Source organism: Balaenoptera ricei, chromosome 2, assembly GCF_028023285.1.
Source record: "Balaenoptera ricei isolate mBalRic1 chromosome 2, mBalRic1.hap2, whole genome shotgun sequence".
Taxonomy (NCBI): domain Eukaryota; kingdom Metazoa; phylum Chordata; class Mammalia; order Artiodactyla; family Balaenopteridae; genus Balaenoptera; species Balaenoptera ricei.
The window spans coordinates 125,237,522-125,261,486 of record NC_082640.1 but is presented as its reverse complement, the minus strand read 5'-3'; the positions used below and the strand labels follow the sequence as shown (position 1 = coordinate 125,261,486).

The following is a 23,965-nucleotide window of genomic DNA, read 5'->3' as shown; positions in this document are numbered from 1 at the left end:
GCATCTAGTGGGTAGCAGGTATGCTGCTAAACATCTTGAAACGCACAGGATAATCCCTCACAACAATATTCTAGCTTCAGATGTAAATGGTGCTGAGGTAAACCTTGTCAAAATGTAGAACAAAAACAGATGGACCTCCAAATCCTGCACTTGGTTCTAACATATTAATTAATTGAATAAAATATTCTGTATTTTTAACTGGTTACAGTTACTTTGAAATATGATTAATGTGGTTCCTAAGAAAATGAGTGGGAGAGAGTAGAATGGCAAAGACTGAAAGGTGTCTTAGATAGAGGTCTCCCATTTTGCAGATGGGAGAGCCACTTCAGATCCTTTTTGCAAGTTAAGTGCAGGTTTTACATAAAGTAAACACTGTGAGGAAACTAGTTCGCAGAATAATGGGGCATCGCCAGTTACCCAGGATTTTGATTTTTGTTTGGTCCCATCTAAACTGTATTTTTAACCTTTAAATCGAACTGCCATTCACTCAGGGTATTTATAGAATTCAGTGCATCCCAATATATGAGAACATAATTTAAACATCTGGTGTAAGCCTTTGTCCTGGCATGTGTTCCCACTAAAGGACAATTGCAGCTGAATTTATAGAACTTGGAGGATTTAGATTTAAATCTACGGTGTTTATTGATATTGCTGTGTGTTTGATTTTTAGGAACTGGAAGTTAGAATTATTAAAAAATAGAAATAAGGCCTTGTCTAGTTGCTAAAGTTTCATGTTGTCCTCTCCCCCTGCCCCCTTTGTTTTTCGGGTTTTTTTTACAATTAATGGCCTTAAGAAAATTATAGTAAGTTAGCAGGTAACTTAGTATCTAACTAAGTGGCTAACATAATTCTTGGCATAAAGTGGATATTGACTAAATGTTATTGATAATTTTCTGGTATGGCAAGGTAACAGTTCAGTCTTCTCAACTTAAAAAAAAAGATAAGCGCTTATTTAGCTAATAAATATATTGATTATTGTTGGATCATTCTTTTTAGTAGCTTTATTGAGGTATAATTGACAGAAAATAAATCACACATATTTAAAGCATATAATTGAATGCTTTTTCAAAAATTGAAGTACAGGTGATGTACAGTATTATATAAGTTACAGGTGTACAATACAGTGATTCACAATTTTTAAAGGTTATACTCCATTTATAGTTATAAAATATTGGCTATATTCTCCATGTTGTATAACATATGCTTTTAGCTTATTTTATGCATAGTAGTTTGTACCTCTTAATCCCCTACCCCTATATTGCGCCTCCCCCCTTCCCTCTCCCCACTGGTGACTACTAGTTCTCTATATCTGTGAGTCTGCTTTTTTTGTTATATTCACTGTTTTGTTGTATTTTTTAGATTCCACATATAAGTGATATCATACAGTATTTGTCTTTCTCTGACTTATTTCACTTAGCGTAATACCCTCCAAGTCCACCCAGGTTGCTACAAATGGCAAAATTTTATTCTTTTTTATGGCTAAGTAGCATTCCATTGTGTTTATACACCATATCTTCTTTATCCATTCATCCATTGATGGACACTTAGGTTGTTTCCATGTCTTGGCAATTATAAATAATGCTGCTATGAACAATGGGGTAATTGAGTACATACATATACCTATACATATACATATTTTTGACATACATATACCTTGTGAAGCCATCATGACAATCAAGATAAGGAACATAGACAATCAAGAAAATAAATATATCTGTAACCTCTCAAAGTTTCCTTTTGCCCCTTTGTAATCCCTTCTTCTCATCCTTACTTGCCTGCCATCCTACCCCTTCCCTGGGCAACCACTGATCTGCTCTCCTCTACGTTAGTTTGTATTTTATATATATATGGAATTAACAGTATTTACTCTTTTTTGATTGGTTTTTCTACTCAGCATACTTTGAAATTCCTCTGTATTTGTTTTGTGGTGGCATATCTATAGTACTTTGCTCTTATTGCTGAGTAATATTTCATTGTATGGATATGCTATAATTTGATTATCCCATTCACATGTTGATGGACATGTGGGTTTTCAGTTTTGGACTATTCCATATAAAACTGCTGTGAGATGTACCTGTTATATAGACATATGCTTTCTTTTCTCTTGGAATAAATACTTAGGAATGGCATGGATGGATCCTATGGCAGTTGTGTGTTTCTTTTTAGAAGCTGATATACTGTTTTTTGTTTTTTTACCATTTTACATCCTTACAAGCAGTATGTGAGAGTTCTAGTTCCTCCATAAATGCACCAACACCACTTGGTATGGTATTTCTTTTTCTTGTCAGCCACTATAATAAGTTATGTAGTGGATATAATTAGTGTTTCCCTGATATCTAATAACATTGACCTTCTTTTCATGTGCTTAATTTGCCATTGTATAACTTCTTTGCTGAAATCAAGTTCAAATCTTTCACCTATTTTTAAATTGAGTTGTTTGCTTTCTTATTTAGTTTTGAAAATTCTGTATATATTCTGGATACAAGTACTTTATCAGATACATGATTGGCAAAGATTTTTTTTTTCCCCAGTCTTTGGATGTCTTTTAATTCTCTTATTTTCTTAGAAGGAGTAGGAATTCTTAATTTTGATTAAGTCAATATGTCACGTTTTTCTTTTATGGTTCATGCTTTTGGTGTTGTATCTGAAATCTTTGCCCAAAGTCAAGGTCACAAAAAATTTCTCCTATGTTTTCTTGTAGAGTTTTAAAATTTTAGGATCTATATTTAGGTCTGTGATCCATCCTGAGTTAACTCTGCAAATGCGGTTTGAGGTATGGATTGAAGTTTGTTTTTTTGCATATGGATATCCAAATTTTCCAGCACCATTTGTTGAAAACGACTGCCCTTTCTCCACTGAATTGCCTTTGTACTTTTTCCAAAACTCAGTTGTCTATATATGTATGGATCTATTTTGGGACTCTGTTTTGTTCTGGTGATCTATTTGTTTGTGTTGATGCCTGTACCACAGTGGTTTTTTTTGTTGTTGTTACCATAACTTGATAATACATCTTGAAATTAGATGGTGTTGTCCCTCCAACTTTGTTCTTCTTTTTCAAAGGTTTGTGTTTTCTTGGAGCGGGGGGAGGGAGCTATGCCAGATCCTTTACCTTCCCATATGCGTTTTAAGATTAGCTTGTCAATTTCTTAAAAATAAATAAACAAACAAATTCTTGCTGGGGTTTTGATCGGGATTGTGATGAATTTGTAGGTCACTTTGGGAAAAATTGACAATATTGAATTCTCTGACTCATGAACAAGGTATGTTTCTTGATTTTATATAGGGCTTCTTTAATTTCTCTAGCAGCGTTTTATACTTTTTAATCTACAGGTCTTACACATCTTTTGTCACTTATCCCTAAATATTTTCTACTTTTGATACCGTTGTAAATGATATCTTCATAACCATTTTTTTAAAAAAAATTATTTTATTTTTGTCTGCGTTGGGTTTTCGTTGCTGCGCACGGGCTTTTCTCTAGTTGTGGTGAGTGGGGGCCACTCTTTGTTGCGGTACGTGGGCCTCTCATTGAGGTGGCCTCTCTTGTTGCCGAGCATGGACTCTAGACGCATGGGCTCAGTAGTTGTGGCTTGCGGGCTCTAGAACTCAGGCTCAGTAGTTGTGGCGCATGGGCTTAATTGCTCTGCGGCATGTGGGATCTTCCCAGACCAGGGATCGAACCCGTGTCCCCTGCACTGGCAGGCGGACTCTTAACCACTGCGCCACCAGGGAAGCCCCTTCATGACTATTTCTGATTGCTAGTAAAAGGAAATGCAGTTGATTTTCATATATTGAGCTTATATCATGAAACCTTGCTAAACTCACTTAATAGTTCTATTAGTATTTTATAGATTTCATGGGATTTTTTTTTTTTACATGCATGATCTCATTGTCTGTGAATAAAGATGGTCTTGCTTCTTTTTAACCTGGATGCCTTTATATCTTTTTCTTGTCTTGAACTTATTGGAATCTCTAGCACAGTGTAGAAGAGAAGTGGTGAGAGTGGACATCCTTGTCTTTTTCTTGATCTTAAGGGTAAAGTGATCAGTTTTTTACCATACAATATGATGTTAATTGTAGGTTTTTTATAGATGCCCTTTGTCATGTTGAGAAAGTTTTATTCTTTTTCTAGTTTGCTGAGAGTTTTCATCAAGAATAGATATTAGATATGTCAAATGCTTTTTCTGTTTCTATTGAGGTTAACAGGTTTTAAAATTTTTTTTCATTCTGTTAATGTGATAAATTATAATCATGGATTTTCAAGTGTTAAATCAACTCTGCAGTCCTCTGCAAACCTAAGTTGATTGTGATATCTTGTCATTTTTATATATTGTTGGATTTGATACTCTAAAATGTTTGTAATTTTGTAATTATGTTTGTGAGGGATATTGGTCTATACTTTTCTTGTAATGTTTTTGCTTTTTTATAACAGGTAATGTTAGCCTCATAGTATTAATTGAGAAGCATTCCTTTCTTTTCAGTTTTCTGGAATTGTTCATGTAAAATTGGTATCATTTTTTTCCCTTAAATGTTTGTTTGAATTCACCAATGAAGCCATCTAGATATGGAGTTTTCTTTGAGGGAAGGTTTTTAACTATTTTAATAGAGGGCTGTTCAGGTTATCTGTTTCTTCTTGAAAGAACATTGGTAGTTTGTATCTTTCAAGGGATTTTCCTATTTCATGTAAGTTGTCAAATTTATAGGTATAAAGTTGTTCATAATGCTCCATTATTGTCCTTTGATATCTATAGAATCTGTGATGATGTCACCCCTCTTATTCCTAATTTGTCTTTCTTTCCTGATGACTCTGGCTGGAGGCTTATCTCTTTTACTGATCGTCTAGAAGGACCAGTTTGTGGCTTCATTGATTTTTCTCTGTTTTTCTGTTTTTATTTCATTGATTTCTGCTTTGGTCTTTATTATTCCCTTTTTCTGCTTAGTTTTAGTTTAATTTGCTCTTTTTCTATGTTCTTAAAGTGTAAACTGACGTTATTGATTTGAGACCTTTTTTCTTTCTAATGTAGGCATTTGGTGATATAAATTTTCCCCTAAACAGCATCCCACAAATTATGGTATTTTGTATTTTCATTTACAGCTAGGTCCAGAATGCATTCTAACTTCCCTTTTGATTTCTTCTTTGATCCATAGGTTATTTACAAGTGTGTTTTTTAGCTTCAAATATTGGTGGATTATCCTGATAGCTTTCTGTTATTGATTTCTAATTTGATTTCATTATAGTCAGAAAACATATGTTTTATGACTTGAATTCTTTAAAATTTATCGAAATTTGACAGTCAGGAATATGTTTTAACTTGATGGATGTTCCATATTCACTTGAAAACAGTATATATTCTGCTGTTGGTGGGTTGAGTGTTTGAAAAATGTCAGTTAGGATAAGTTGTTTGATAGTATTGTTCAGGTCTCCTATATCCTTGCTGAATTTGTCTCCTTGTTTTTACAAATTATTGAGGGGGGGGCTGAAATTTCTGACTGTAATTGGGGGTTTGTCTATTTCTTTTTGAGTTCTATCAGATTTTGCTTAATGTATTTTGAAGCTCTGTTATTAGGTGTCTAAACACTTAGGGTTATTATTTCCTCTTGATAAATTGAGTTCTTTAGCATTACAAAATGATATCTTTAACCTTGGTAATAGTCTTTGCTCTGGAATCTACTTTGATAGTAATATATAGACTTCTGCTTTCATTGACTAGTATATATTTTCCTGTCTTTTTAATCTATTTGTTTCTTTATATAAAGTGGATTTCTTGGTGGCAGTATATATTTGAGTCTTAATTTTTAATCTAATTTAAGACTCTCGGCCTTTGAATTGAGATGTTTGGATGACTTTTTTGTTCTTTGTCACTGTGCTGTTCATTACATCCCCAGAATTTATTTATCTTATAACTAAAAATTTATACCTTTTCACTCTCTTTGCCCATTTTCCCCACCCCTACCCCCTGCGTCAACCACCATTCTGTTCTCTGTTTCTATGAGTTTGCTGTCTTTAAATTTCACATATAAGTGAGATCATACACTATTTGTCTTTCTCTGTCTTATTTCACTTAGCATGATGCCCTCAAAGTCTACCTATGCTGTAGCAAATGACAGGATTTTCTTCTCTTTTTTTTGACTGAGTAATATTCCTTTGTATGGACATACACATGTCCATACAAACGAATATATATCACATTTTCTTTATCCATTCATCTGTTGCCAGGCACTTAGGTTGTTTCCATGTCTTGACTGTTGTAAATAATGCTGCAGTGAACATGGGAGTGCAGATATCTCTTCAAAGTAGTGGTTTCGTTTCCTTTGGGTATATACCCAGAAGTGGAATTGCTGGATCATGTGGTAGTTCTATTGTTAATTTTTTTAAAAAATTAATTAATTAATTAATTTACTTATTTTTGGCTGTGTTGGGTCTTCGTTGCTGCACGTGGGCTTTCTCTAGTTGTGGTGAGTGGGGGCTACTCTTCGTTGTGGTGCATGGGCTTCTCATTGCGGTGGCTTCTCGTTGCAGAGCACAGGCTCTAGGCATGTGGGCTTCAGTAGTTGTGGTGCACGGGCTCACTAGTTGTGGCTTGTGGGCTCTAGAGCGCAGGCTCAGTAGTTGTGTCATGTGGGCTTAGTTGCTCCGTGGCATGTGGGATCTTCATGGACCATGGATTGAACCTGTGTCCCCTGCATTGGCAGGCAGATTGTTAACCACTGCGCCACAAGGGAAGTCCCCCGTTTTTTTTAAACAATTTTTTTTTTTTTAATTTCTTGGCCATGCCGCCTGACATGGGATCTTAGTTCCCCGACCAGGGATCGAACCCATGCCCCCTGCAGTGGAAGCGCGGAGTCTTAACCACTGGACCGCCAGGAAAGTCTCTCTATTGTTAACTTTTTGAGGAACCTTTATGCTATTTTTCATAGTGACTGCACAAATTTACATTTCCACACAACTGATTTTTGTATGTTGATTTTGTATTGTGTAATTGTAGTGAATTCATTTATTAGTTCTGATAGTTTTCTAGTGGAATCTTTAGGGTTTTCTATATTATAAGATCATGTCATCTGCAAATAGAAACAGGTATACTTCGTCCTTTCAGATTTGGGTGGCTTTTATTTTTTCTTCTTGCCTCTTGCCGAATTGCTCTGGCTAGGACTTCCAATACTGTGTTGAATAGGAGTGATGAAAGTGGGCATCTTGCTCTTTCAGCTTTTCACCACTGAATATGATGTTAGCTGTAGGCTTGTCATATATGACCTTTATTATGTGGCAGTACATTCCCTCTATACCCAGTTTGTTGAGAGTATTTATTATGAATGTGATGTTGAGTTTTTTTAAAATGCTTTTTCTGTATCTGTTGAGATGATAATATGACTTTTAACCTTCATTTTGTGAATCTGTGAATCACATTGGTTAATTTGTGATGTTTGAACCATTCTCGCATGCCTGGAATAAATCCCGCTTAATCATGGTTATGATCCTTTTAATATATTATTGCGTTTGGTTTGCCAATGTTTTGTTGAGGATCTATGTTTTTCAGGTATATTGGCCTGTAATGTTCTTTTCTTTTTTTTTTCTTTCTTTGTAGTGATTTTGTCTGGTTATGTTATCAGGGTAATGCTAGCTTTGCAAAATGAGTTTGGAAGTATTCCCTCTGTTTCCATTATATGGAAAAGAGTTTGAGAAGGATTGGTATGAATTCTTTAAATGTTTGGCAGAATTCACCAGTGAAGCCATCTGGTTCTGGACATTTCTTTGTTAGGAGGTTTTGGATTACTGATTTAGTCTTGTTACTTGTAATTGTTCTTTTCAGATTCAGACCAATAACTTGCCATTTAGATCTGGATGACATACATTTAAAGTTATTATTGATTTGTTTGAGTTTGATTTAAGTTTGTGTCTATTATCTTGCTGTTCTCTATTTGGCTTATCTTTTCTTAGTTTTCTTTTTTCCCTTTTTTTATGTTAGTTGAATAAATTTATGATTTTTAAAAAATTTCTTTGTCTTATTAGCTATAATCTTTTATTATTTTAGTTGTTGCTATATGATTTATAGTATGATTTATATATCTTCAACTTCCCAGAGTCTACCTACTATTAAGTGATATTCTACCAGTTCTCATGTTGTGTAAGAACTTTACAGAGTGTGCTTTCATTTCTCTTCCCAGCCTTTATACTTTTTTGATCATACATTTACTTATATTGATACATGTTGTAAACCCTATAATAGTTTGTTTTGTCTAAGCAAGCAGTTATCTTTTAGATACTTTTAAATAATGAGGAAAAAGATATATATTTACCCATGTGGTACCATTTCCAGCGCTCTTCATTCCTTTGCAGAGATAGATATTTCCAGCCAGCCAGCATCATTTTGTTTTTGTTGGAAGGATTTCCTTTAACATTACTTTTGTAATGATGGTCTGCTGGTGATGGATTCGCTATGCTTTTGTTTATGTTAAAAAGTCTTTATTTTTCCTTCTTTTTTGAAAGATGTTTTGCTATTATTAGAATTCTTGGTTGATGGCTTTTTTCCTTTGTCCTTTAAAGATTTTACTCCACTGTCTTTTTGCTTGCATTGTTTCTGATAAGAAGTCTGCTGTCATCTTTTTTTTTTTTTTTTTCCCCCCAAAGAGGAAAAAAGCAAATTTGTTGTTGTTGGTAGAAGGGCATGAAGGGAAGGGCTCTTCACCCTTCCCAACATCTTGCATGGATGGGAGGTTGGGGGCAACAGAAGAGGCAGTAGATGGGGGTGCAGGCCCCACTCTGTACAATATAGAAGAATCTGATATAGATACTTTGTATAAAAGCCACTTATCCTCATTTGTGTCCTCTTGCTGGCTGGCCAGGCTCGGGGGCTCTGGGGGACAAAGAAGCTGGGTGGTGGGCCAGGACTCAGGGACACCCCATGGTCCCCATCCTCTGGCTGTCCCCTTGCGGGGTCACTTTGGATCCTTGGTGAGGGCATAGCAGAGCTCCAGTGGTCGGGACACTTTCCAGAACTTCTCATTCATGTGCTCCAGGGTCAGCAAGCCATTCAGTTTCGTGAAAGCTCCACCCCGGGGGGCGATGTAGATGGTATACTGCTTTTCACTGACACCCTCCAGACTGGGCAAGGCAGGCTCCTCAGGGCCGTCACCTCCTCCGGCACCCCTACCCTCCCCGCCTCCCCCATCAGGTCCTCCGGCGTCAGAGGCACCCCCTCCAGGCCCTCCTGGCTCCCCTGCCTCTTGCTGCTGCCTCTGTTCGAGGGCAGTGCGCAGGGCCAAGTACTTGGAGAGATGGTCCACTGTGGCATTCCCAGTTGTCTTCACACACCTAGTCTGGCAGTATTCTCCCTTCTCCACGAGCAGGGGGTGGGGCCGGAACACGAGCTCAATTTCTCCACCTGGCTCTGGGGGACTGGGAGCCCCGGGAGGGCTTGGGGGGGGGCAGGGTTCCCCCTCCCAGGGTCCCTCCCCAGTCACCAGAGTCTTCAGAACCGGCACTTGCACCCACCCCACCAGTGCCACCTCCCCCTGTCCCTACACTGCTCCCCCGGCGCCCCCTCTACGGGGTCGCTTGGGAGCAGGGCCTGGGGCAGAGTCAGGGGCGGAGTCTGAGCTCACGTCCTCTCCATTCCCCTCTCCCTCCCCCGGCTCTCCTTCCCCCCAACTCATCCTTGTGGTCTGATCTGACCCAGGCATCGGCCGTCTCACACGCTGGGCCCTGTGCATGGCCTGCATGCGCAGCCCCTCCTCAGTGCTGGAGCTCAGCACCTGCTGGTTGTACAGGCGCCTGAGGTGGATGAGCACCCTGTCTTGGTGGGCCTCATATTCCTCCCCGCTGGGGTAGATCTTAGAGATCAGAGCATCGAAGTTGGGGTCTGGCTGCAGAGACCGCTTGGATACCAGCTTCTTTCGGCAGGTAGGGCACTCTTTGTTCCTGCTGTGCAGGGCCGTGACAGTGCAATCAGAGCAGAATCGGTGGAGGCACTCCTTGGTTGTCATCGTATTCTTCAGCGTGTCCAGGCAGATGGGGCACATGACCTCTGAATGCAGCGACCGAGGGGAAACTGCAGTCTCTGTGCCATCCATGATGGCTTCCTGGAGGTGTCGATGAGTGGAAAGGCGGTGGGTGGGTTTGGGGGAAAGGGGTTTTAGAAACAAGTGGTCCATGAAATTGGAGTCTTGAGAAATACAGTGAGATGTCACAATCTGGGTACCTCACGTTGGCCACTTGAGGAAATTGGGAATTCTTAGAGTAGGAGCTTTGGAATAGGAGGATCTAAGGTTTGGTGATAGGCCTGGGGATGGGCATGGCACAGGTTTTCCATCTGTGGAACACTTACTTGGTCAACAGAATTTCTTACAGTGCAGTCCTGGTACTACCTATATAACAGTCCCCTAGGATGCATGTTAAAAATGCAGATTCTAGGGTCCCATCCCATTACTGTATCACAATGTTACAGGTAGGGGCCAGCGGGAATTCCATTTTTAATAAACTCCGAAGGTGAATCTTACATGCACTTACCTATCATGCTGAACTGAGGAACGGGAAAGGTAATTTCAGCCTGTTTACTGTCTTTCAAATGAAGATAGTAATACTTGCTCTACCTCTCTGGCACATCCGAGGGGTCCGGTGGAGCTCATACAGACTCAGTTCCCACCTTTTGCTGGCATTCTGGGCATTCGCCAGCGTCGTCATGGTGACCGGGCACAGACCCCGCCACGCCACGAGGGCTCCACTGCCGGGGAGGAGGAGAGGTAGACAGCCTCCAGCCGTCTGCGCTCCCGCCGCCGCAGCGCCTCTCCCGGGGCCCGGGCTGCCCGGGCGAGTTCGCTCGGTCCGCAGCCGCTGCTCAGACAGCAGCTCCTGCCGCTGCTGCTGCCACCGCCATGGCCCGGGCGCTGGGGCCCTGGGCCCTGTCATCTTTATCTTACTCTGTATATATATATATATTTTTTTTTTTCTTTTTTTCTGGCTGCTTTTAAGATTTTCTCTTCATCACTGGTTTTGAGCAATTTGATTATGATGTGCCATGGTGCAGTTTTCTCAATATTTATTGCCATGGGGTTCCTCAAGATTCTTAGATGTGTGGGTTTAGAGTTTTCATAAAGTTTGGAAAATTTTTGGCCATTTTCCGCCAGTTATTTCTCCCCTCCGTACTTTTACTTATTTATTCTTCTATTTCATTTATTAGTATATTGAATATTAATATCAGATTCATATATTAGGAAGTATTATTAGTATATTGGAGGGACTCATAGCTTTCTGAAAAGAACTGATATTCTTTTCAATTTTTATATTCTTCTGTGTTTTATCTTGAGTAGTTCCTATTTCTACTCTTCAAATTTACTAGTCTCTTCTGCTACATGCAATCTGCCATTAATCACGCTAGTTTATTTTTCATCTTAGATGTAGTTTTTATCTAGTTCATTTTGTGTGTGTGTGTGTATAAAATTATATTGTCTGTATATCTTCTTAGCTTCTTGAACATATGGAATACAAGTAAAATAACTTAATATCCTCTCTGCTCATTCTAACATCTCTATCTATTCTGGGTCAGTTTCCATCAGTTGATTATTCTTCTCATCCTGGGTTGTTTTCTTGCTTCTTTGTATGCTGAGTAACCTTTGGATGTCTCATATTTGAATTTTAGCTTCTGGATATTTTTGTATTCCTATAAATTCTTGAGCTTTTTACTGGGATGCAGTTAAATTACTTGAAAACAGTTTGATCATTTCAGGTTTTGCTTTTAGGGTTTGTTGAGTGGATCCATCTAGGGATAATTATTACCTACTGTGAGGCAATACCTTCCTGAGTATTCTATTCAGTGCCCACAGGTATGAGGGATTTTTTGTAGCCCCGCTCTTGGGAACAGGCACTGTTCCCCAGCTTATGTGAGCATCTGGTACTGTTCTCCCATATTCTCTCGCATAGTACTTTTTCCTGTCTTGGGAGGTTTCCTTGCAAGTATTTATGATCATACTGAAAGAGAACCCTCTCCAGTCTTCGAGGATCTCACTGTGTACAGCTCTCTCCTCTTTGGTGCTCTGTCCTGTGGACTCTAATTACCTTGGTTTCCTTGCACTATCAGCTCATTTTCTCAACTCATGGATTCCACTGGCTCTGCCTGGATTCCCTTTCCTCTCACCATGGGCTGGAAACTCTTAAGACATTAAACTGGAGTAGCTGAAGGTATACCTCCTTTGTTTGCCATATGTCAGGAATGACTTTCCTTATCTGATGTTCGTATCTGCTTGAAACAGACAAAAGAACAAAAAAACCCCTGAAACATAAACAACAATTTTCAAGACACTGGACATCAGATGCCAATAATAAGAGGTTCTCTTAAATGAATGAGACTGAAAATTGGCTTCATACAAAGCAACTTGGCCCCCATTTTTTTACTTTTTTACATTCAGAGAAGAAATTTATAATCAATTGATTATTGACTATATCTGTGAAAAATATCTAATTGTTCTCCAACCTGAATATATTAATGTTTTCAGAAAGAAAATCAGATTAAAATATCTTAGAAAAATAAAAAACAGTGTTCATTAGGTATAAAAAGTAATGTATAAAAGAAACAAGTACTGTTTATGTTCATTAAGTAAATAACTTGAAAGTGGCATAGATTAGCTTGGAACAGATATGCCTGGAAATCTGAAAATGTGTAGGAGTCATTGTGAACTGTAAACTGCTTATAAGAATAAACTAACTTGATATTTGAATATGTTCTTAGGATTTGATGTGCAAAGTTAGCAAGTTATCCTATATACATGTCATTAGACTCTTTACATTCTTTAATTTGTATAAACTCTTTATATTCTTTAATTTGACTCTTACTGATTTAAAAAATTAATTTGACTTCATTGAAATGTTTTATCTTTGTGTATTTATGAAGAAGTGATTTACTGAGCAGATTATTTACATAAACAATATTGCTGATTAATTTGCTTAGTAAAACAAGCTATTTCAAAATATTGTAAGCCATTTTTGCATTAACATTTCTTTCATTAAGGATTTTATTGCATCCAAAGAATTTTACATGGCTTATAGGACTGAATAAAATGTGGAATAGAACAATTAGTGATAAAACAAGCAACCGAAGAGCCATTACTTAAAGGTAACATTATCAGGTTCCAGAGATGAGCTGATTATAGCTATAAGGCATTGAATTTGGTTCTTAGATTTCCTGGCAGCCAAAGTGAAAAGAGAAACATGTTGGGTTACAAGTTTTCAGTGTCCTAGAAAATTCTGAAAGCATACTTTTTTCTTTCTTTCTTTCTTTTTTTTTTTTTTTTAGTTAAAACATTGTTTTTTCTGGATTCTAAATTCAGTCACAATTTGTATATATATGTATGTTCATATATTATTTAATGTGTCTTCTTTTAGAAGGATCATGCAGTAGAAATAGATTTTGGAGAAAATAGAAAAATAGGTGATTAGTATGTTTGTTAGATCTATTCTTTCTAAGATCAAATGTCTACACAATCTAAATTGTTTTCATTCTTTCTTTTTTTTCTATTTGTGTAAATGGCACCACCATCTTCGAGGTTACTAAGACATGAAACTTTCATCTTTGACAATGTGGTAGAAAAAGAAAAATTTATCGTAGTCACATTATCTTCTTCAACCTCTTGTTACCCCTCTCTGGTATTTTACATTTCAGTAATATTGAATGAGACATCACTTTCTGTGATGCCTGTGCTTTTGCTAATGTTATTTACTGTACCGTCATTAATAACCCATTTCTTTTAACCTTCTTATTAAGAAAGAAAGAATAAGAGGGAGGAAGGAAGGAGGAAGAAAGAACGAAGCATCAACAACAAAATAATAATCCCACTTATTGGATTTCAAAACTGCAGTCTGGAGTGATAACTACTATAGAAAGGAAGTAGACTTTGTATGAACTCTAAATTGAAAACTTAATATGGTTTGGATGTGTGCATTAATCCATTTTTAGAAAATACCACTACCCATTAATTATGGACCAACCATGAGTTAGCTATACTTCACGTAAGAGCAGTATTACATGAATGTGAGTGGTAATAAGAATTCTATTCTAGGAAGCCCGCTGGTGCAATGAGAAAGTAGATCAGAAGGCACCTAATAGTATATTATGTAAGATGGCAATTGTATTAAAGAAAAAGCAGGGGAAGAAAATCATACTTATAACTGAAAGCCTTTACTCTTCCTTCAGTCTCAGGGGAAAATCTGTAGAGCTTTGGTGAAGTCTTCTCTATCGTCTGGTAGGCATAGGGACTTTTCTTACTTACTTCTAGTAATTTGGTTATTTATTACAGTGTAATTACTTATTTGCATGCCTGTATCTTACAGCCTTCCGGAGAGTAGAAGTGTGTCTCTTCAACTTCATATCCCTAGACTCAGCATAGTGCCTGGCATATGAAAGGTGCTTAGTAAATATTATGTAGTTCATGAATGAATATATTAGGTATGAGGAGAGCAAAGTTGCTCTTCTGTGAGTAACTTCCTTTCAATTAAGAATGGTAGAAAAAAGGTTTAAAGTCAGTATTCTGATCAGAAAGAATCCTTGGGTTACCTGAAGGACCTGTGCAAAAAAACTGGCTCAGAATCTAAAGTCTGTCCTATGTGAAACAGAAAAACAAAGAAAAACAAAAAAATAGGACGTTACATGAAAAATGTTTATGGCATTATGGCAGAGGTTATGAGATAATCTTCACCATTACTGAAAGAAATCTTCATGACCCTTATATAAAATCTAATTTTTTAAAAACTTTTGTCTGGTGAGCACAACAACATGTCATCTTTGAAGTGTATACCACCCACTCCCCCCTCAATCTAACAGAATAAACTGACTTGTAGACAGACACAGAGGAGAAGGAGATGTGGAGATGGAACCGAATACTGAGTTTGTGGCTCTAATGTGTCACAGCAGCCACAGGAGGCTAATATAAATCTGTTAGTGTTTTGGCCTTTTGCTTTTCCATATGAATTTGAGAATCAGCTTGTTAAATTCTGTGAATAATATTGTTAGGATTTTTAAAATTGTATTGCCTTGAATCCATAGGTTTAATTTAAAGGAGATTGACATCTGTAGTATGTCTACAGTTGACCCTAGAACGGCATGGGTGTTAGGGGCACCAACCCTCCACACAGTTGAAAATCAGCATGTAACTTATAGTCGGCCTTCCATGTCCCTGCTTCTGCATCCACAGATACAACCAACTGTGGATTGTGTAGTGCTGTAGTATTTACTATTGAAAAAAATTCATGTATAAGTGGATTTGTGCAGTTCAAACCTGTCTTGTTCAAGGGTCAGCTGTATTCTTCCTATCCCAAGGGGTCTCCATTTATTTTATTAGGCTTTCCTTAAAGGTTGTAAATAAAAAAATTTATATTTTTCTCTAAGAAAGATTTGCACATGTTTTTTATGGTCAAGAATAGGTACATGTAGGGACTTCCCTGGTGGGCCAGTGGTTAAGACTCTGTGCTTCCAACGCAGGGGAACGCAGGTTCGATCCCTGGTCGGGGAACTAGGATCCCGCATGCTGTGCAGTGCGGCGCAAAAAAAAAAACAGAAACCAAAACCAAAAAAAGAATAGGTACATTTAAAAAGGATGTTAAATTTAAAAGGGATGACTTCTGTTTGCTGCAGAAGGAGCACATGTGACCACTTCATTAAATGGTGGTTTAAAGATTAGGAGGAAAGAATTCATTTGGATAAAAACATTTATAGATCACTACTTTATATCTTATAACAGAATATGTTCTACATTATTTTGATTCTTCAGTATAAAATGGAAGGCAAATTAAGAAAATATATTTGAAATATTGGGATAAGGAAGACAACTCTTAAAACTCACACCAAAGTTAGAAATTGTCATGAAAATGATTGGTAAATTTGCTTTTATAAAACATTTTAAATTTCTAATAGTAAAACCCATCATTAACAGAGATAAAAGACGAACAGCAGACTAAGAAACACTTGCAACATTTAAAGACGTTAATTTCCTTAATTTATGGACTGTTAAAAATATATGAAATATGGAAAGAGATTCTCTCATACATTACTGGCTGAATCTAAATTAGAGGGCAGTTTGTTAACTGTCAAAATTTTAAATGTACATATGTATATGCTTTGAAACCAGCACTTCCATTTCTTAGTATTTTTTCTCTTTTTTTTTTTTTATAAATTTATTTATTTTATTTTTGGCTGTGTTGGGTCTTCATTGCTTTGTGCGGGCTTTCTCTAGTTGTGGTGAGTGGGGGCTACTCTTCGTTGCAGTGCACGGGTTTCTCACTGCAGTGGCTTCTCTTGTTGCAGAACATGGGCTCTAGGTGTGCAGGCTTCAGTAGTTGTGGCACTTGGGCTCAGTAGTTGTGGCTTGCGGGCTCTGGAGTGCAGGTTCAGTAGTTGTGGCGCACGGGCTTAGTTGCTCCGCGGCATGTGGGATCTCGCTGGACCAGGGCTCGAACCCGTGTCCCCTGCATTGGCAGGCAGATTCTTAACCACTGTGCCATCAGGGAAGTCCCTCTTAGTATTTTTTGTAAGGAAGTAAGTGGATGAGTGTGTAGGATCACTGCAGTGTTGTTTAGAATAGTGAAAAATTTGAACTAATCTAAATATTATTTGGGGGTTGATTTTAGAATTTAGGTATGTTCCTTTAGTTGAACATTATGATTCTCAGGAATTGTTAGCATTCTCATAATTACTTAATGAATAATGGTTCCATCTCTTTATTATCTTTGGGAAGTTTTAAAAAAAAAACATTTTTATAGAAGCAGCTGTCATATATTGGAAATAAGAGTTAATGTTTTTGAACATTTATATGTGACAGGTTGTGGACCAAGCATTTTACATGTGTTACCTGACTTTAAGTTTTTCAACAGACCAGTGTGGCAGATAGTAATTGATCCCCATGGAAACCTGAGTATTAAATGGCTCGTAAGCAGGGTGATATAGTGGGGGAAGTCATAATATCTGTGTTCTGATCTCAGCTATATTATTTACTTAACACTTTATAGATACTTTGCCTGTCTGTAAAATTAAAATAGTAACATCTCAGGTATTATTGGAAGATTACATGAAAAAAATGCATTTGAAGCACAGAATTTATGGAAGAATTTAAAACATTCAAATTTTAATTGGAACCTTAAAGGTGATAAAATTGAATCAGATATTATGACCTATTCAAAGTCAAGCAAAGTTTGTTTTTAAAAAATAGAGTACAAACCTCTGAATAACTTGATGATGGTCTAGATTCTGTACTTTATTTTCAGTCTTTAACCTATTAAAAATGGGTAAATTAGAGAGTGACTTATTTAAAAGTTATATTTTGGGAAAGCAAAGAATTGAACGAATGAAAGGAAATGAAATTCGTTGTTGGTATTTTATTTTGCATAAACATAAAGAAATCTTTAAATTACATCACTTAGCAAAATTATTCTTTGCTTCACCACCCCAGACTAAAGTAGCCTAGCTAGTAAAAGGTGTATTTGTGTTACCGAAAATTTGTTGTCATTGTCTGAATTTTTTCAAATCGGTAGCTTCAAGGTTCCCAGTCTTTTTTTTTTTTTTTTTTTCCCCATCAGTTGTCCTTAGGGCCTTCTAGAGGCAAGTTGGTTGTTACTGTAAGCTGCTTCTTGTAATCATGCCATTTCTTATAACTTGTCTTTAAGAAAAATGATTATTCATCTTTGCTTCCATTTATTTCTTTAAAAATCTGAAAATAATAGATCTGAGCAACCATTTGAATAACTAACTATATATAGTGCTTTGTTAGGTTTTGGGCAACTGCAAAGGAATAAAGGAGTTGATGGTATAGTAAGAGAATCATGTCAAATATGAAACATGTTATGAGTATTAAAGACAGAGGATCATATATAAATGAGAGGCCTTGGAGAAAGCTTCATGAAGCTGGGTCGTTTGAGGTGTACCTTGAAAGATGATTAGAATTTCAGTAGATAGAAGTAAAAGAAGAGCAGTTTGGGGGAAGGTAATGATAAGAGCACAGCTATGAGTGCAAGAATGTTGAAGGCAGTGGGCATCCAAGATTTTAAAAACTAAAGATATCAGGCCTCACCCTAGAAATTATGATTTAATGGCAAGGTGAATAGAAAGGATTGAGTATGTGGGAGATAATATGGGGAGATGATTTATGAGATTTGGTAACCAGGTTTTAACGAGAATTTAGGAAGTAGAGATTATGCCACTTCTCTGACTATATCATTCTACTTTTTGAAATCACGTTTTATTGGTGAATTCATTGCAGGAACAGATTTCTCACCTCCTGTACCAGTGTCAAGGCTACTCAGCCTATACATCAAAACTTCTGCATCATTCCTTCCCAGTCAGTACTACTGTTACTCAAAATGTAGCCTGCAGACTGGTGCTAGTTTACCGGCTGTTTATTACAGGTCTGTAACATGTTAAGTGCAGAAATTGAGGTGTTGAGAAGCTCATCTCAATTTGATAATGCTGTGACATCCAATAGTGTGATAAGGGACTTGTCTCGTAGAATAGAGTATAGACCATTCTAGGTGCTTTTCACTATTTTCTAGTAATTTATTGTAAAGCTTTGGTTTATGTTGAATTGGAATTAAAAAAATTAAAAAAAACTGTCCCTTTATAGATAATTTGAGAAGCATGGTCTATACAGTGTTTAAAATTAACTTTTCCCATTCTAACTCATTCTGCTTTTAATCTCTGTTGTTTTAAAGTATATTTTCTTTTCCTAGTGTAATAGTATTTACTTCCCCTTACTCATTTTAAAATATGCATATGTTTAACTATTTTCAGTATTCAGAAGGATGCCTTTGAGTTTAGGGATATGAATTGAGAAACTATTTTCTATTTTGGAGGTATAGAACTGAATCCAGAACATTAGTAGTACTGTATTTTGATTGCTCTCCTATTGTCTGACTACTCAATTAAAAAAACAAACAAAGAAGACAGTATTTTATATAATAGTTGTATACTAGGAACTGGCTAATCTTTGGCCCTGTAAAAGTGAAGGTAATACATTTGCTTGAAGTAAACATCTGTAATTGGTGATATAACAGTTTGCAATTTCTAGATTTAGGAAAAAAATATTTTTTCAGTCTGATTTCCATTAATTCTATTTCTTTTCAGATTAATTCTTTTCAGACTAGCCAAGAAGTTCTAGCTTTCAGATTTAGTTAGTCAGATAGGGTCTGGCAGATCTCACAAATTGGGATGTCAAGGAGTTGAATATTAGGCTAGCTAAAAGAGATAGATCAGTAAAACAGAAACCTACACCCATTAGTAGTCACTCCCCATTTCCCCTTACTCTCTAACCCTGGCAACCATTAATTTACTTCTATCTCTATGTATTTGACCACTCTAGATGTTTCATATAAATGGAATCACAAAATATGTGGTTTTTGTGTCTGGCTTCTTTCACTTAACAATGTTTTCAAGGTTCATCCATGTTTTAGCATGTAACAGTATTTCATTCCTTTTTATGGCTGAATAATAACTATAGATATACTATATTTTATTTATCTCTTCATCAGTTGATGGCCATTTGGGTTGTTTCCACTTTTTCAGTGTTATGAATAATGATATGAACATTTGTGTGGTCATATGTTTTCAATTCTTGGGTATATACTGTTCTAGGAGTTGAATTGCTGGGTAATATGTTAATTCCATATTTACCTTTTTGAGGAATTGCCAAACCATTTCCAAAGTAGCTGCATAATTTACATTCCACCAGCAATGTGTGAAGGTATTGTAATTTCCCAACACTTGTGACTATCTGTCTTTCTGGGTATAGTATCTGGTATCGTAGTGGATGGGTAGTGGTATCACATTTTGATTTTGATTTGCATTTCCCTGACGGCTAATGAGGTTGAGTATCTTTTTGTGTGCTTATTAACCATTTGTATACCTCCTTTGGAGAAATGTCTGTTCAAATCCTTTGCCTATTTTTAATTGGGTTATTGTTTCTTTTGTCAGATATACAATTTGCAAATATTTTCTCTTATTCTGTAGATTGTCTTTTCATTTTTTTTACAGTGCCCTTTGAGGTAAAACAATTTTGAGTTTTGATGAAGTCCAGTTTATTTTTTATTGTTTCTTGTGAATTTGGTGTCATATCTAAGAAACAGTTGACTAGTCCAAGATCATGTTTTCTTCTAAGAGTTTTATAGTTTTAGCTTTTACATTTAGGGCTTTGGTCCATTTTGAGTTAATTTTTGTATATGGTATGAGGTAGTAATCCTGCTTCATTCTTTTGCATATGGATATTCAGTCGTCACAGCACCATTTGTTGAAAAAACTGTTTTTCCCCTGTTGAGTTGTCTTAATACCCTTGTTTAAAATCATTTGACCATCAGTGTAAGAGTTTATTTCTGGACTCTCAACTTTATTCCACTCATCTGTATGTTTATCCTTATAGCAGCACCACCCTATCTTGATCACTGTAATTTGTAGTAAGCTTAGAAACTGGAAAGTGTCAATTCTCCAGCTTTGTTCTTCTTTTTCTTCTCTTTTTTTCAGTTGAAATATTATGGTATTATTGGTACATAACATCATCTTAGTTTCAGGTGTACAACATGATTTGATATTTGTATAGTTGATGTTTGTCACCAGATACATAATTACAACATTTTTCTTTTCTTGTGGTGACAACTTTTAAGATCTATTCTTAGCACTTCTCAGATATGCAATACAGTATTAACTGTAGTCACACATGCTGTACATTCCCCATGACTTATTTATTTTATAACTGGAAGCTGGTACCTTTTGCTGTTCTTCTTTTTCAAGATTGTTTTGATTATTCTGGGTCCCCTGTGTTTTCCTATGAATTTTAGGATCAGCTTTTCATTTTCTGCAAAAGAGCCACTTGGGATTTTGATAGAGGTTGCATTTAATCTTTAGATATATTTAGGAGAACATTGCTATCTTAACAATATTGTGTCTTCCTATCCATGAACATAGAATGTCTTTCAGTTAGTTTAGATCTTCTTTAATCTCTTTCACTGATGTTTTATAGTTTTCAGTGTACAAATCTTACATTTCTTTTGTTAGATTTATTCCCAAGTATTTTATTCTTTTTGTGCTTTGTAAATGAAGTTGTTTCCTTAATTTCACTTTTGAATTATTCATTGGTAGTGGGTAAAAATGCAATTGATTTTGTATATTCATCTTGAATTCTTCAACCTAGCTGAACTTGTTTATTAGCTTTTATAGATTTGTGTGTGTGTGTATTCCTTAGAATTTTTTATATACAAAATCACGCCATTTGTGAATAGAGATGTAATGCTTCTCACTTTATAGTATATATGATTTTTATTTATTTTCGTGTCTAATTTCTTTGGCTAGAACTTCCTGTACAGTGTTGAATAAAAGTGGCAAAAGCAGACATCGTTGTCTTGTTCATGTTTTTAAGGGTAGAACTTTTGGTCTTTTACCAGTCAGTATGAAGTTAGGTGTGGGTTTTTCATAGATGCCCTTTATCAGATTGAGGACATTACTTTTTATTCCTAACTTTTTGAGTTTCTTTATCATTAAGGGATGTTGGCTGTCGTCAAGTACTTTTTCTGTGTCTGTTGAGACTATCACGTAGGTTTTGATCTTTTTATTAATATGGTGTATTGCATTGATTGATTTCTGTATGTTGAACTGAGCTTGCGTTCTGGCATAAATCCCACTTGGTCATGATGTATAACTCTTTTAATATATTGCCATATTCAGTTTTCTAGTATTCTGTTGAGGATTTTTGTGTCTTTATTCATAGGGAATATGGGTCTGTAGTTTTCTTTTCTTGTAATGTTTTTGTCTGATTTTGGAATGAGGGTACTATTGGCCTCATTGATACAGTTTGAAAGTGTTCTCTTCTCTATTCTTTGGAAGAGTTGATAGAATTCACCTATGAAGCCATTTGGGCCTGGACTTTTCTTTGAGGTCAGTTTTCTTTATTACTCAGTCTGTCTTTTTACTTTTTATAGATCTATTCAGATTTTCTATTTCTTCTTGAGTCAGTTTTGGTAGTTCATTTTATGTCTTTTCTTTGAATTTGTCCATTCCATGTAGGTTACCTAACTTGCTAACAACAAATGCTCATAGTATTCCCTTAAGATATTTTCTATTACTGTAAGGTTGGTAGTAATGTTCTCTTTTCCAGATTAGTAATTTGAATCATATCTCTCTTTATATTGGATAGTCTAGCCAAAGATTTGTCAATGTTGTTATCTTTTCAAAGAACTAATTTTGCTTTCATTGATTTCTTGGTATTGTTTTTTTTCTCTATTTTACTTATCTCCATTCTAATCTTTATTATTTCCTTTCTTCCACATGCTTTTGCTTTTTGTTTTCTAGTTTTTTAAAGTGGAACATTAGGTTATTGATTTTGAGATCTGCATCGAGGTGTTTATTAAAGCTATAAATTTACCTCTAAGCACTGTTTTAGTGGGATGCCATATATTTGGTATGTTGTTTTTTCATTTACAGGTCAAAGTATTTTTTACAGTGGATTTGAGTTACTATCTAGAATCCTTTCATTTCATCTTGATGGACTCACTTTAGTAATTTTTATAGGACAGACCTGCTAGCAACAAATTCTCTCAGTTTTGATGTACCTGGGGATGCCTTAATTTTGCCTTAATTTTTGAGGACAGTTTTGCTGGGTATAGAATTCCTGGTTGCCAGGTGTTTTCTTTAAGCTCTTTGACTATGTCATCTCAGTGATTTCTGGCCTTCCTGTTTTCTGATGACAAATCAGATATTTTTCTTATTGAGGCTTTCTTGTTAACTGATGTGTTGCTTGTCTCTTGGTGCTCTCAAGATTCTTTTTGTTGTTATCTTTTGGCAGTTTTGTTATGATGTGCTTAGATACGGGTCTCTGAGTTTATTCTACTTCTAACTTATTGAGTTTCTTAAATGTCCACATAAATGTTTTTCATGAAATTTGGAAATTTTTCAGCCATTATTTCTTGAAATTTTTCTGTCTCTTTCTCTCTTTTCTCTCCTGGGTCTCCTGTTATATGTGTATTGCTGCATTTGATGGTGACTTAGAAGTCTCTGAGGCTCTGTTCATTTTTCTTCATTATTTTTAAATTCTGTTCATGAGACTGGATAATCTCAACTAACCTAATATCTTTTGAGTTTGCTGATTTTTTATTTTGCCAGTTCAGATGTGCTCTTGAGCTTTTAGTGAACTTTTTATTTTGTATTGTACTTTTAAACTCTTTTATTTAAAACATAATTTCTGGGCTTCCCTGGTGGCGCAGTGGTTGAGAATCTGCCTGCCAATGCAGGGAACACGGGTTCGAGCCCTGGTCTGGGAAGATCCCACATGCCGCGGAGCAACTAGGCCCGTGAGCCACAATTACTGAGCCTGCGCGTCTGGAGCCTGTGCTCCGCAACAAGAGAGGCCGCGATAGTGAGAGGCCCGCGCACTGCGATGAAGAGTGGCCCCCGCTTGCCGTAACTAGAGAAAGCCCTCGCACAGAAACGAAGACCCAACACAGCCATAAATAAATAAGTAAATAATTAAGAAAAAAAAAAAAAAAAACATAATTTCTGCCTCATTATTGATATCCTCTCCTTGGTGAGATACCATTCTCACACTTTCCTTTAGTTCTTTAGACATGGTTTCCTTTATTTTGTGGAACATATTTAAAACAGATGATAGTGTTTGCCTAGTAGATCTAATGTTTGTTCTTCCTCAGGGACAGTTTCTATTGACTGATCTTTCTCCTGTACATCAGGCATACTTTTGTTTTGTTTTGGTCACAGTCAGTTGATTTTTTACAAAGGTGCCTAGGCAATTCAATTGAGAAATGAAAATGATTTTAACATCAAAACAATGCTAGAAATATTGGACAGCTGATAACAAGGAACAAATTATTGATACATGCAACAATATAGATAAATCTCAAAATGATTATGCTAAGTGAAAAGCCAGTTTAAAAAAGAGTAAATACTCTATAGTCCCAATTATATACAAATTCTAGAAAATGCAAGCTAATTCATAGTGACAG

General features: G+C 36.2%; 1 protein-coding gene and 1 pseudogene across 6 annotated transcripts in view; one reads left to right on the top strand and one right to left on the bottom strand.

Annotated features, from left to right (window-relative positions):
• RALGAPA1 (Ral GTPase activating protein catalytic subunit alpha 1) overlaps positions 1-23,965 on the top strand; it is a 226,179-nt gene that overhangs the window by 2,645 nt on the left and 199,569 nt on the right. The gene's annotated exons all lie outside the window — the stretch shown is intronic.
• LOC132360585 (E3 ubiquitin-protein ligase RING1-like) lies at positions 8,646-10,689 on the bottom strand (annotated as a pseudogene).